Here is an 11,280-nt window from a genome sequence, read left to right as displayed (position 1 = left end):
AATATGCTAACCTAGAGTTCTGTAAGTTTTGTCAGCACTCTCGATATAAGCGTGGTTCTACTGGAAATCAAATTACTATTAAGGTGATGCATTATTTACCTCTTATACCAAGGTTGAAGAGGTTGTATGCTTCAAACAGCTCAGCTCCTCATATGAGATGGCACAGTGAAAATAAAAGGCCCACTGGTGTTATGTGTCACCCTTCTGATGGAGAGGCTTGGAAGCATTTTAATACAACTTATCCAGATTTTGTAGCTGATCCACGTAACATTCGATTAGGATTATGTACAGATGGGTTCTCTCCTTTTTTAGTTGGTGGTGCGCCATATTCATGTTTGCCTGTATTTATCACTCCTTATAATCTTCCTCCTAAAATATTGATGACTAGTCCGTGTATATTTCTGAATTGTGTTATTCCTGGCCCGCGTAATCCAAAAAGCAGAATAGATGTCTACTTGCAACCTTTGATCGATGAACTTCAAATTTTATGGCATGAGGGGGTAGAAACATGGTACGTCTCTCTTAAACAAAATTTCAATATGTGTGTATATCTAATGTGGACAGTTAATGATTTTCCTACTTATGGAATGTTGTCTAGATGGATGATAGCTGGAAAGCTGGCTTGTCCATACTGCATGGAAAAAACAAAATCCTTTATATTGAGACATGGCAGGAAAAATTCATGGTTTGATTGTCATCGTTGTTTCTTGCCACATGAGCATGAATTTAGGAAACTCAAGAACGCATTTAGAAGGATTAGAAGGGAACATGATAGTCCACTTCCAAGGCTGTCTGGTTATGACATCTGGAAAATAGTTCAGGATTTGCCTAAAGCCAGTGAGGAAAGATTGTTAAGGCTTGATGGGAGTTAGAATATTGGCCAGATAATTTACTTAGAAATAATGTTGATGTCAGCATACTGAGAAGAACTATTTTGATAACTTGTTCAACACAGTTATGGATGTCACCGGCAAAATAAAGGATAATTTTAAGGCCAGGCTTGACTTGCCAGAATATTGTAACCCCAAAGAATTACACTTACAGCAGGGGCCCAACATCAATGTTCTTAAGCCCAAGTCTAGTTTTACATTCAAGTTGGACCAAAAGTGTCAAATATGTGAGTTGGTTCAAAGTTTGAAGATGCTCGATGGATATGCCTCAAATTTGGAAAAGAGGGTTGATATGACACAAGGAATCTTGCATGGACTAATTGTGTTTCCCATGTTGCATGTTCATTTCATTTAAGACTCAATTTCATGAAAATCAAGTGTATACATCCTTTGCAACATGGTTTAAAAATAAGGTTCGTAAGTGTAATATTTCTACAAAGTTTAAATATTTACATATTCCTCAACTAAAATATATATATTTATAATATTTTTAGGTATACCATTCACCAAATGCAGCCGCATACGATCAGCTCTTAAGAGATATTTCTTTGGGTCCAGTTGAATTTAATGCAATGTCCCAATACAAAGTAAATGACTTTAAATTTTCCACCGAACAACACTCCAGTTCAAGGAAAACAAACAATGTTGGTGTTTGGGGTTAAAGGTGATGATGATGTTGATTACTTTGGCATCATACACGAGATCTTAGAATTGGAGTACGCTAGTTTCCCAATAAAAAAAGTTGTCCTCTTTCGATGTAAGTTGTTTGATCCAAGCACAAGAGGCACAAGAGTACATAGGGAGCATAATATCATTGAAGTGAAGCACAACAGCTTGTATCCTATTTACGATCCTTTTGTTTTAGCACAAAATGCTAAACAAGTGTATTATGCTCCATATCCATTGCGCAATGACAAGTCTGATTGGTGGGCTGTAATCAAAACAAAGCCTATAGGCCAGGTGGAAGTTGAGAATATGCTATAGACTGTGTATCAAAATGAAATTCAGATTAATCACCAGCTAGTAGATGTTGAATTAGTGGATGGTTTGAATCACCCAGAAAATATATTTGAAGAAGTTAATATTGCGGAAGAAGAGGCTGAGTGGGTAGGAGATGAGGAAACCTCCGAAGAGGGTGAATGGTTTAGTGGAGAGTTTCAGAAGATGAAGATTAGTTGTGTAGGTTGTATTTATTATGTGTTGATGTCGATATGCTTTGTATTATATATTTACCTTTATGCTTCTTGTTTAAGATTGATACGTAAATACTATTTTACTTTGCTATTTCCACTTTTCCACAATTTATGTAGTAATAACAATATTTTTTTTCTGTATATCGTGTTATTGGAGCAATTTGAAATGTGAATCAGTAACTTGAAATTATATACTTGGAATCTTTTCGTATACATTCATTTTGTAGGAACTAACTACTTGTTAACTTAACATAATTTAGATGTCAGACAGAGATGAGAGAGGTAAGGGAAAAGTTGATACTACAAAATCATAAAAGAATCGACAACCTTCGTCTTACAAACAGCCACAAGGTATTCATATATCTGAGGGTCGATTTGCTAATGAGCTAGTATGACCCTTATATTCTAGGTTGTCAGAGGATTTGATACCTACTCCTATGCATGGGGGTCCACTACATGGGTTTGCACCGACTTATTTTGCTCCTATGATCGTACCACCTCCAGCATAGTACTATTGTACAGACGCTGGCCCCTCCAGAAATGTACCATCATCGATACCCTCCTGCAGCAGTCACGTAGCTTCGTACAGTGATTCTGCGGGATCTATTGAGTTGTCAAATCTTCAGCTTGGAGGCACTACATCTGGTGCTTCAGATTCACCCACGCCAGTGCATCCACCATCACTTATTACGCAACCAAGAGACAAAGATGATTCTGGGAGGATTTATCTTATTCCAGTTTGGAAAGGGTAAGATTTCTAAATATAATAACGTTACTCATTTTTTCATTACTATATTATTATGCTCTATGAAATTAATGTTTGAAGTTCTGTTGTAGGTTTAGGCCGGATGGTGGAGCTGGAAAAAAGGCACGAACATGCATTACTCACCACTTCAACAACTACTGGACCAGCTGGCAAAAGGTTCCAGAACTTGACAGGGATAGAATGTTTGAAGAATTTAAGGTAAGAATTTAAATTATCGACTACTTATTTACATTTTGTTATAACAAAAGATTGAATATTATATTTTGTTGTAAAAATTTTACTGGTGGGATGATGCAAATACATTTCGTTTAAAGAACTTTTTCATTAGATGTAGAGCTAGATTTAAAAATCTCTTGGAATATGCCTGAAAGAAATCGGTAAGACCTAAGTGGATTCCTGAATCCGCATGGCAACTGTATCTTCTCTATTGGAATAACGAAGAATACAAATTGTTGAGTGAAAAAAGGAAAGAAAGACCAGACATCATCCAAGGGTGGCTCCGTACATACTGCGGGTGCCAGAAGTACTCTTGCTGTGATGGAAATAATGTTATGTAACTTTTACAGTTTTAATTGTTTGTTTCTATATATTTAGATTTTTAATTATTTGAACATTGATATTTTTTCATATGCAGGAAAAAGAAAAGGGTAGGAAAATACCACATTATGAGTTATACGAGGAGACTCATATGATAAAAAAAGAACCCGACTGATGAAGATGTCTGGGTTGAAGCTCGTGCAAAAGTTGTCCATGTAAGTAACAAATTCTGAATTTATGAATTTTTTTTAAATTTGATATTATTCAATTATAATCATTTTAATATTTTTTGGCTTTTAGTATTAACTTTCTTTGAATAATATATGCGTCTTCCCAGTGTATATCATAGTAGTCTGCCTCCTGAAAGTTAGGCTGACCTAATACCCCAACATGTAGAAGAGGAGTTTTGGGGAAAAGTTGTGGGTCCTGCAAATAGAGGCCATTTGGTTGGATACCACAAAAACGTTTTTGGCGATAATGTTAGGTGTTCGTCCGACCTTTCTTACTCTAGCTCTTTAGTTGATAGAGAAACGATCGAAAGACTATAAAATACGGTTTCTCAACTCACTCAAGAGGTTGCTGAACAGAGAGAGGGGAAGAAAATGATAGAGAAGGCAATAACATCACAATTCAAAAAGCTGCGGCAGCAGATAAGCTGTTTCATTCAAATTACGGGGAATATTCCTCCATGTCCTGGTGATGCAGTTCGTGCTGCAAAGGATCTGGACCCCCTAGATGATTTCAGCATGGATGATGACATGGAAGACAATGATGAATTAGATGATAGTGACTCTTAGGTTTTTCATTTTTGTATGTGTTGTACTTTGAAACTATTGTTGTAGTATTTCATATTTTGTTAGACATTTTGTATGTCCTATACACTTTTTCAAGCATTTTTGTATTGTTGTTATTGCATATGCTGTATTTGGGTTCAGAATTTTATTTTTAAAAAAATACCCATGACTCGTTTAGACCATGTTCGATTGACCAAAACAATGAGTCGACGAGATAGTTCCACATGAGAAAGAAAGAGATAACAATAATTATATTCATCATTCAAAGTAATCAAAATTACAAAAATGAAGTATGAAGTTGATTCTCTTCCAAATTCAAGAGAAAATTCGCACAACCAAATCAAAGAGTTGAAAATTTAAATCAACGATAAGAGCCAAAACTATAGAGAAAATTGATAGAGTACCCCCCCCCCCCCCCCAGTTCAAGGTGTAGATCCCTTCTTATATAAAAAAAAAAACCTAAATTATGCTTTAAATACTTCAGCCTAATTATGGGAACAAAATCATAGAGTGTAGTATTTTTCTCAGACAGGTGACGCCATTTGTGATGCCTTATCAAGATCCTGACGACTTATCAAGAATATCATCAGGTCTTCTTCAAATCTGCACTAGTCCTGTCTTAGGTTGACGACAACTTCTGATGGCTTATTAGGACTGTAATGACTTATCATAAATGTCGTCACACTTTTTCTCCAATTCTCATGTCCTACCTAATTCTAGCGGTATTCCTGACGACTTATCACCATTATGACAGCCTATCAAAAAATGTTATCGATTCTACTAGCTGGAACTCATTCTCTATTTAAGGCCGACGATGACCTTGATAGCCTATCATGGGGCCGACGACTTATCATAAATGTCGTCATCCACACTTTGCTTCTATTTACTTCTGATTTCAACTCATTTGCTTCTGTCATCATCTTAGCTTCTACTGAAAAACCAAACATAAAATAATCAAAAATGACAAAATTTGCTTAAGAATTCATAATTATTCTTAGTTAAAAGCCTCAAATGTGTTAGCATTAGCTCACATATCAACACCCTCAACTTAAAAGAATTGTTTGTCCTCAAGCAACTCAACACAACTAAGAGAACACAAGGCACATTTGGCAGTCAATCATCCATATCATCTCAAAACACTTTCAACATCTCCAAGGTCACTCAATTCAAGAACAATGAAGAACACCAATGCAACACACAGGAATCAAGATACAACATTAATTCAGTTATAAAAACCATGCATAGACCAGTATTACACTACCCGAACAAGTTAGTAACTAGTAATGTAACTAGTGGTCCCTCACAGGAAAGAAATCCCCCTCATCTCATATCAGGAATTATATATGTAACCATGGGGACAATCAAAACACTCACTCTCAGAACGAAGTTCCAATCAGTGTATGCCAAGTACCATATTCTTGCCCTTATTTTCATTAACCAGATCTTTACATAGGTCAGTTAGGATCACTATAGCACTTCTCTTAGGCTTGTAATATAGGCTAGGGGTTGGTAGGACACTCGATGGTATTTAAAGTGACTACGCCTCCTTGACACTACACTAGCTCTTTTGGGTTTCACTCATTAGCCTTTTCCACTCTTCTCTTTTCTTGATCATACTTATTTATGATGGGTGCAGTCCTTTTCACAATCACTTATTCTTTTTCAAAAAAAATTTTCCTCCTCTTTTCCTCTGGACCCAGCTTTTTATTCTTTTCTTTTATACTACCTTTCTGCATACTCATTCTGTATCACACACCTCTATAACAGCCACCCTCAACTTAGGCCATTTGCCTAAGTCAAGGTGCACAATGCCCAAGGAGGACTAGGGCCAAAACAGGTTTATTGTGATCTAAATGGGAAGGTGACAAATATCATAAAAAGAAATAGGATAATCAGGCTCAAAAAAGGTATCAAGGGATATTATGTGCATAGGGAAGGTCATTTAGGCTGACGTGGGCTAATATCAAAACGGCCTATGATCCTTTACTAATCCCTATCCTTCAACCTAGGTAAGACTAACCGGGCAAGTTCTGGCTTCAGCATACAGAGGGAACTAAGTAGTTGCTCACACACATATGGCATACAAGTATATCACAAGCTATGACTTATTTATTTCATGCAACTATTTAGTAGTGATCATTGTATTACTATAACTAATGCCATATAAAGATGCACAGTGGTCACACTTGAATGCAAATCACACAGTTAAAGAAGTAGACCACTTGAAGAGGTGTACAAAAAAAAATCACAAAAATAATTCAACTGCCTCAAGTACATGTATTTCTCCTAGTTAAACATAACACATCACAAAAAAAACACAATACGCCGAAACATTCTAGCTCTACTAGGAACAAGACTCCGGGGAAAAGAGGCACGACAACAAAAACCCCAGGAGGACATCAGCACCCACAAGTAGCTCCACCCTCAACTTAAAATCATGCAATGTCCCCAATGCATTAAACCAAAATGAGCGAGTTAGAAACATACATGTGGCATCATGGGTGCGAAGATATGATGTCAATCATATAAAACAAATGCAAACAAAAAAATGCCTTGGGTTGCCTCCCAAGAAGCACCTAATTTAGTGTCCCGGCACGACAACATTTACTATCTTTTATCCCTCCACTCTGACGATTTGAATTTCACCCCCAACTTAGAGTCCATCTTCTTACCTCGATCATAGAAGGGTGGTATAGAGATTAAGAAGCCGAGTAATGGATGATGAATGGTAAACAACTCAATCTTAAAGTGAGGTGTGTTTTTATGTTGTTTATTGAGTGGAAAATAAAGAATATAGGATTCTTGTTCCTCATCTTCACACTCTTTCACTATTTTAGATGATTCCACAGACAAGATATCATCTGAACATAATGTGGAAAAATTCTTTGAGTGAGGCCCAACTAATTCTACTTCAAAATTTACACTATCTACTACCCACTCACTTTTATTCATCTTCTAAATATAAGTCTCAAGATCAAGATGACAATCAAGTGGTTGTGATTCTTGAGTTTTCTCCTCAAATTGGCTAATGTCCTCCTCATATTCTTCTTTGTTTAGCCACTGTAAACATGGTGGGAGTGGTAACTCCTTTACCTCTGCCCACAGCTATCCTTGATTCTCTAAAATTCATTTCATCAAGTTATTCACTTGAATCATGATAGCACACATATCTCCAGTATGATTACTTTGACCACAAGTCAAACACCAAGTTACAGTAAGTAGGATAGTATTCGCATCATATTGTGAAGGTCCCATCCATGCACTTCTAGATAAATCTAGACAGCAACCCTCAAAATATGATCCCCCACAATAATAACAAGAATTATCACAAGAATCAACATCACTCAAAAAATCATCTATCTAGGCTGACATCTTAAGAAATATGTGAAAAAAAATAAAAATAAAAGAAAAAAAACTAAAAAAAAATATTTACAAGTTTGAATTCAAGCAAGAAGTCTAAAATTCCAAACTAACTCAATACGCCCAATTGTTTCCTGACAACCGCGCCATTTTTTATAACGCTCAACTTACACATCAATTTAGTACAAAGCGATCGTCATCAATATATTTACCCAACTTTGGAGTCAGGGTCAAATCCACAGGGAACAAGTTAAGTGGAGATTAAACTAGTTTGAACCTAAAGCTACAAGTTGAATTCAAACAACTGGTACGAAGAGATAAAATGGGGTTTTCAATTATCAAACAGATTTTAAAGTTGTAACTTGCTTCAGAATTCAAAGCCAAAATTTTAATAGTTCAAATCAATGATAAAGAATAAACTAGGGTTGTGATCACTATGATTATAAATCCCCATTAAATAATAGATGCGGAATTGGGTTCTCATGACTTGTGGGAAACACCAGATTATTAGTTTCGACAGTCCATCTAAGTGTTTCTCAACCTACCTAGATGTTGAACTCCCAAATTCTCTCGAATTTAAGAATTCATTCTATTCATATTAATTTTATCTCAAGTTGATCAATCTTGTTACAACATTAATCATTAGATGAGAGCTTAACCTTCCCAAATCCTCCATGATAATTCACTTCTTACTAGGGTTGATTTCTTATATCAAGTAAATCAACAGTAAGCAAAGGCTATTGTTTGCAACCAACAAAAATTAATTAATACAAAAGAATTATCAAGATGTTCCCACAATCACTCAAACCTTAACAAACTATTAAGATAATACAGGAGTAATCATAGATCCTACAACCCTAGTTGTGGGTTTTAGTTCCACCTTAGAAAGAAAGAGATAGCAACAATTATATTCATCATTCAAAGTAATCAAACTTACAAAAGATGAAGTATGAAGTTGATTCTCTTCCAAGTTCAAGAGAAAATTCCCACAACCAAATCAAAGAGTTGAAAATTTAAATCAGAGTTAAGAGACAAAACTACAAAGAAAATTGACCAAGTCCCCCCTCCCCAATTTAAGGTGCAGATCCCTTCTTATATAAGAAAACCCTATATTATGCTTTAAATACTTTAGTCTAATTATGGGAAAAATCAAAGAGTGTAGTATTTTTCTCTAGCAGGTGATACCATTTGTGACGTCTTATCAGGATGTTGACAACTTATCAAGAATTTCATCAGGTCTTTTTCAAATCTGCACTAGTCCTATTTTAGGTTGACGACAATTTTTGAAGGCTTATCAGGACTGTGATAACTTATCATAAATGTCGTCAAACTTTTTCTCCAATTTTCATGTCCTGCCTAAGTCTGATTGTATTCCTGATGACTTATCTCCATTATGATAGCCTATCACAAAATATCATCAACTCTACCAGCTGGAACTCATTCCCTATTTAAGGCTAACGATGGCCTTGATAGCCTATCATAGGGCTGACGACTTATCAAAAATGTCGTCAGCCATATTTTGCTTCTATTTACTTCTGATTTCAACTCATTTGCTTCCCTCCTTGCTGGTTCTCTATCATCTTGGCTTCTACTGAAAAATCAAACATAAAATAATCAAAAATGACAAAAGTTGCTTAAGACTTTGCAATTATTCTTAGTTAAAAGCCTCAAATATGTTAGCATTAGCTCACATGTCACGTAGTTTTAGAATCGTTCGTCTATGCTAGTTCCTTCATTATCTAGTGCTCCCACACCCAAAAATAGGCAGGAGCAGGGTAATAAGTCTTCTATGTCTAGATCTTAGAACATTGTGAGTAAGAGGCCCAATTATCCCCCGTGTGCTAAGTGTGATAGGACCCATCCCGCTGAGTGCTTGGACGAGCAGAAGGGTTGTTATGGTTGTGGCAAGTTGGGCCATAGACTTAGAGAGTGTCCGCATGCTAAGTAGGGGAACAGAGATATTCATCCCCAGACTCAGGTTACTAGTGCACCAGCTCCTTTAGCCTATCCAGCTCCTTCTCAGGGCGCTTTATCCAGCACTATTGGCAGTCAGTGCCAAATTTAATTCTATGCTTTGCCATCCTGCCAAGAGCAGGATGATTCACCAGATGTTGTTATTGGTATGCTTTATGTCTTTTATTTTGATGTGTATGTATTGTTGGACCCTGGGTCAAGTTTCTCTTATGTAACTCCATTAGTAACTGTGAATTTTGAGACAAGATCCGAAAAGATCCCTGAGCCTATCTTGGTTTCTACCCTAATAAGTGAGTCAGTTGTTGCTAATCAAGTTTAAAAAAATTATCCTATTACTGTTCTTCATAAGGTCATATTTGTAGATTTGATAGATTTGGATATGGTTGATTTTGATCTTATTCTGGGTATGGATTGGATTCATTCCTGTTATGCATCTATAGACTATCGCACTCATGTGGTTAAGTTTTAGTTTCCAGAGTTTTTGAGTGGTCCAAAAATTCTATATCCCCCAAGAGTCATTTCATATCCTATCTTAAAGCCAGAAAATTGATATCCAAAGGTTGCATCTATCATCTAGTTTGAGTTAATGACACAAGTCTGAGGCTCCGACTATTCAATCAGTCAATATAGTTAATGAGCTTCCTGATTTTTTTCCAAAATATCTCCTAAGGGTACCTCCCAATAGAGAAATAGAATTCAGGATTGACCTTCTTCCTGATACACAACCTATTTCTATCCCTCCATACCATATGGCTTCTGAAGAGCTTAAGGAGTTGAAAGAGCAACTCAAAGATCTTATAGATAAAGGTTTCATAAGGCCTAGTGTTTCTTCATGGGGCACACCCATCCTATTCGTGCAAAACAAAAATGGTTCTTTGTGTATGTGCATTGACAATTGTTACTTTAATAAGGTCACAGTCAAGAACAAGTACCCTCTTCCTAGAATTGATGACTTGTTTGATAAATTGTAAGGTGCAAGTTATTTACCAAAGATAGACCTTAGATTCGGTTATCATCAGCTTAAAGTGAGGGAGTGTGACATTCCAAAGAGAGCCTTCCAAACCCGTTATGGTCATTTCGAGTTTCTAGTTATGTCTTTTGGGCTAACCAATGCTCCAGCAGCTTTCATGGACCTCATGAATCGAGTATTCAAATAGTATCTTGACATGTTGGTCATAGTGTTCATAGATGATATCTTTGTGTACTCTTGTAGTGAGGATGACCATGCAGATCATCTTAGAATTATCTTGCAAACTCTTAAAGATCATCAAATATTTCCCAAATTCAGAAAGTGTGAGGTTTGGCTAAGGTTAGTAGCCTTTCTCGATCATATTATTTCAGCTGAAGGCATTAGAGTTGATCCCCAAAAGACAGAAGCCGTAAGAAATTGGTCTAGACCTATCTCTCCATCAGACATTAGATGTTTCTTGGGTTTAGCTTGCTATTACCTCTATTTTGTTAAAGGTTCCTCATCTATTGTGTCTTTCATGACCCGATTGACCCAAAATAAAGATAAGTTCCTTTGGTCAAATTCCTGCAAGAAGAGTTTTCAAGAGTTGAAGACTCGACTTACTTCATCCCCAGTGTTAATATTGCTAATTGTATGGATGGTTTTGTAGTGTATTGTGACACCTCTAGAGTTGGTTTGGGTTGTATTTTGATGCGGAGGGGTAAGGTTATAGCCTATGCCTCTAGACAATTAAAGTCGCATGAAAAGAACTACCCAACCCATGATCTTGAATTAGCTGTTGTGATTTTTACTTTGA

Source organism: Capsicum annuum, chromosome 11 (genome assembly GCF_002878395.1).
Source record: "Capsicum annuum cultivar UCD-10X-F1 chromosome 11, UCD10Xv1.1, whole genome shotgun sequence".
In the NCBI taxonomy this organism is placed as follows: Eukaryota; Viridiplantae; Streptophyta; class Magnoliopsida; order Solanales; family Solanaceae; genus Capsicum; species Capsicum annuum.
Note: the sequence above shows the minus strand (reverse complement) of the source record.